The 4,767-nt window shown below is 25.7% G+C and overlaps 1 long non-coding RNA gene across 1 annotated transcript; it reads left to right on the top strand.

Moving 5' to 3' along the window:
* Nucleotides 1-1,031: 1,031 nt before the first annotated feature.
* LOC105617221 lies at nt 1,032-3,459 on the top strand. The gene is made up of 2 exons (XR_001046482.1): nt 1,032-1,164; nt 3,190-3,459. It is a non-coding gene; the product is annotated as an uncharacterized LOC105617221 (long non-coding RNA).
* The last annotated feature ends 1,308 nt before the right edge of the window (nt 3,460-4,767 follow it).

Genomic DNA, 4,767 nt, shown 5'->3' with positions numbered 1-4,767 from the left:
ATATATATATATATATATATATATATATATATATCTAAGTAATATATAGAGATATATACGCACAATATGTAATTCGCATCATATTTAATAAGAATAGCATCTAACTAAAAAAAAGTTAAATATTATCACAACAACTTGTTCAAAGATTAACAATTAATAAGATTTAACTAGATAAGAGAATATGACGCACAATATGATGACAAATTTATTACATAAATGCAAGTTCAATTAGATAGAATTAGATAGATTATAGAGAATATCTGAAGAGAAATTTTTTTGTAGCTATTATTATTAATTGGTATATATATATTGGTATATACACTGATAATCTGCATTTATCTAATGAAGAACTTCATAGAGGTAAATTCTAATCAAGAAAAAAAAATAAATTTTCCTGACAGGTTCTGTTTTCAGCAATAGAGTTGATCATGTCTTCAAACGAAGCAGAGGAAGGAGTTGACTGCATTGCATTATCAAACCATGTACACAGCGCATAACTGACAAACAAGTCTAAAGTCTGTTATATGTGTAACAAGTTTGTCCGCAATATTGATTGGCTAATGAATACTAAGGGCAGTGTTCACAGTCTGTTCTTATTTTAAGACTGTCTTAAGTAATGTCTTAAGATAATATGGCTCTTTGATTGATTCACATTTTAAGATTTTATTTAAGACGGTCTTAAATATAAGAACCAACTATGAATACTACCGGCTTAAATTTTTATAGCGCGGTTTCGCTACAAATGCTTAGAAGCATTTGACTGACCAATCAGAAGAATTTTATGAACTAACCAATCAAAAAATTTCAAAGCATTTCTAGCATTACATTGATCGTACCTCTAGAATGACGTTTATAATGCAGGATGCATAACCAACTCTTTGCTTTGAAAATAGGATCAACTCTGCCGTTTGAAAATGGAACTATCCGGAGGATTTCCCCTCTTTTGAGAATCTTCAGAATTATCTTTAGGGGATTCCCTACATGATGCTTGCGATGGTATAAATATTGCGATCAGTACGAACTTCACTTCATTTTACTCATCAAAACCGCCGTAATCATACTGCAAGTTTCTTGGATCCTAGATCATCATTTACGTAGATTGTATTGAAGGCTTCAGTATTTACAAGTCTTTTCATTTAGTAAGACTTTCAGCTAAAAGCAAAAGTGAGTATTTTGTCTCATTAATTTCAATTTATTAATTAATTTTACTCCTAGTATAGTTTACAAAAAATTAATGATTTTGTGATTAGAATCAGTTTAAGTTAAGAAAGAAATAGCAGCAGCAGTTCTATATAAAATTACGACAGTGCGTAAAGTAATAGTTTATTAAAAGTTTATTAAAAAAAAAAACTTCATAAAAATTTATTCAAGTGTCTGTAACGTAAAGAAAAGACATATGACTGCTATTATACTACGTATATTAATACTGGAAATATAACGCAATATGTGTTCACAATATAATATAATTTTTAAAAAAATTATTAAATTGAAATTTATAACGGCTCTCTTTTTGAATAAATTAATTATTATGAAAGGAGCATAAAAGTCGACACTATGTTATTGTGAAATTATTCTATAATATTAAAATGAATAAGTTAAATACAAACGCTTTGATCTTCTTTATGTAGGTCATCCTCAGTTTACAATAATATAATTAAACATAGAGAACTAATAGATTGAAAATATAAAAATTGAATTTTTATAATGATTAGATATAATTATTTTTAAAAAATTGTCTGTCAAATTATATAATTTCACTGTTGGTCGCAATTTATTTGGCAATAACCATGGAATTTTTTAACATTTTTATAAAAATTGTTTTCAAAATCTGCATTTGAATTCCTTCATATGTGAATGTTAGATCACAAGAAGCTTTTCCAAATGTTCTATGGCTAATTACATCAAAGAAATAAAATTATGTTGAATCTTTTCCAATCTATTCTTAGATATTTTTAATAAAGATTAAAGTTTCTTGTTGTTAACAAACCATATAAATTGAGGAATAAATGCAAGCTTTCAAAGTATCAATCATGTAACTTTTTCTTTAAAGCAGAAATGAAAATTTTTATGTATGTATACATATACATACATACATTACAAAAATTTTCTCTTTTGAAGCTTTCGCTGTAGAGAAAAAATTACATGATCGATATCCAGAAAATAAATTCTCAATTTTATATATATATATATAAAACTTGACGCTAATTTTCATAATTTTCATACAATTGTTAAGTCACCTAATAGCACACATTATCATTGTATTGTATCCTTATGAAATTAAAAAAAAAACGAAATGCGTAAGGTGAGAACGTATTAATGCTCGCGGCGTTTTTAATTGAAATTTATAATGACTTTTTAAATAAATAAATTATATTATAACAGAAAGAAAATATTATTATTAGAGAACGTAAAAGCCGCAATATATTATAATTTAGAGTCAGCTTTTATGCTTCTTTTTCTAATAATTAAAAAAATTAATTTTCGTTATTCCTTTTATACACATTAAAAATATTTAATTTGATTTGATAAAAATATTTTTTATTTTTAAAATATCATGATATATAACTTAGTCATCTTTTAACAACTTTTAGTATATTAACAGTGTAGTGTCTAATTTGCGATTGAAAAATCTATATGTAAAAAAATAACACGATAGCTGAATATACACAGTTCATTTCTGAAAAGATGTAAGAAAATATCTTAAATTTTTATTTAAAATAAAATGTGAAACGTATTAATCATTTTCTTGCAAATTTTTATCTTTTAATCAATTCAATGTTATTTTCCTTTCTTTTTCTCCTTTCTTTATTATTTTTTAATTTTTAGAAACGTCTGTATTACCGACTAAATTGTAATAATTTTTTTTCTCTTTTACAAATTTAAAAATCTTTTTTCAGAATTAATAAGCATATGCGTTAATACTTGTCTATGATGGAGTTTATGTCGAGAACAACAAAAAATTTTTCTTAAGATTTCAATTTCGAAATTTTTTGTCATATGTATACTTTGCTAGAAAAAGATTTTTGAATCTGTAAAAGAGGAAAAAAGTAATTATACAAAAATTACGATTTAGTCGATAATACAGGCTTTAAGATCCTTTTAAACGAACTGCGAATTTAAGACACGCAATCGAATTTATATATTCACATTGTTATATATTTTATTACAAAAATTATATTCACGTTCTAGATGGATCCGAAAGATACAGCCAATCGTACTAATCAGTGTAATCCGACTCATACGCCAAGCGGACCTGGTCACAAGACTGGGTACTCAGGGACGGGTGATAAAGCGGATTTGGACAATCATGCAAAGCAATTGAATCCAAACAATCCCTTATATAAAAAGTAATATGTATTCATGTCTTACAGAGTTGGCGTTGTATTTATAATGTATACGCCTGAATAATTGTATTATGACGTCTGAGTATAATATAAAAGACAGTTTAATATTATAAAATATCTTGTGTATTTTTCATTATCTTTCTGCATTTCTAAGATGTTCCCCTTCAATATTCCTATCCACTTTGACAGAAGACGAAAAAATTATCCAGTTTATCAGAAATATATTAATTTTAATTACAAACAGTTATTTCACAATTATCTATCATTAATATAATATAGTTAATAAATGAAGTTTATTTTAATCATAAAAACAATTAGTCTTATGTTTTAATCTTTCGATATATATTATTATTATTTTACGCCCATTGAAGAAGAAATATTTATTTCATTGTTACATATAAATGATAAAGAGGAAGTAAAATCAGAAAAATTTTCAATCGATATTATCTCTGGATTGTTGAATCCAATATCCTCAAGTAGCGAAATATTCGTCATTCTCTTCCTACGTTGGACCTCGAAACACCTTTATTTTGATCTGCGAAACGTCATCTGCAAACAAATAGCAACTGCATAATTTTTAATAGCATTTATGTTTGCTTGCACCAACGTTACTTTGATTTTAAGCGAGGCTGAAAATTCTTTCTGTCTCTGTTTCTTTTTAACTTTAAAATGAGACAAATAGAGCTTTAACCAGGTCTTAGATAAGAATAATAATATTATCTCACATTTTTCTTTTCTATAATTCGAATTACTTTGGCATGAAGGTTAGGAGAACTAAATATATAATTTAAACGTTTCCGCAAATAATTATCGATGATGCAGTATTATTACCTTTTTTTTAAAACTGAATGACGCATTGCACTGCTTGACTCATTGCAGCTAATAAGTAAATATCGCTACATCAGCAGACAAAGTATAACAGAGTGCACTGCAAGAAAATATTGATTCTTTGATTATTTATTTAATCGAATATTTCTGTCGTGTAATATTATACAATTAAGTCTAGTTAGATAGAGCGCAAATCTGTAAATATTTCACTTAGATTACAGTCTGACTCTAGAGAAAGACATAACATTTCTCTGACATTTCTCTGACATTTTTTTTTCTTTGACGTTTTTCTAAAGAAATATCTCTCAGTCTGAAAAGAAATATATTTGAATATGATATAGACGTATTAAGTTTATCCGATATTTATATGATTGAACTAGTTAGAGATATAATTATATTAATTGATTAATTAATAATCAATTATTAATCATTATAGAATTAATTTTATATAATTAGATAATTAATTACATTTAATAATATTAGATAATCAATTAATTTATTTAAAGTTTATTTATATTTATCTAAGTATTTAATTTTCATTTGCAGTTCGCAATTGAGAAATTTAATTAACTTTAATTGTGGTCGATTTAAGTAT

The sequence above is a fragment of the Atta cephalotes genome (assembly GCF_000143395.1).
Source record: "Atta cephalotes unplaced genomic scaffold scaffold00012, whole genome shotgun sequence".
Classification (NCBI taxonomy): Eukaryota; Metazoa; Arthropoda; class Insecta; order Hymenoptera; family Formicidae; genus Atta; species Atta cephalotes.
The sequence above is the reverse complement of the archived record's forward strand: the minus strand, read 5'-3'. Positions and strand labels throughout refer to the sequence as shown.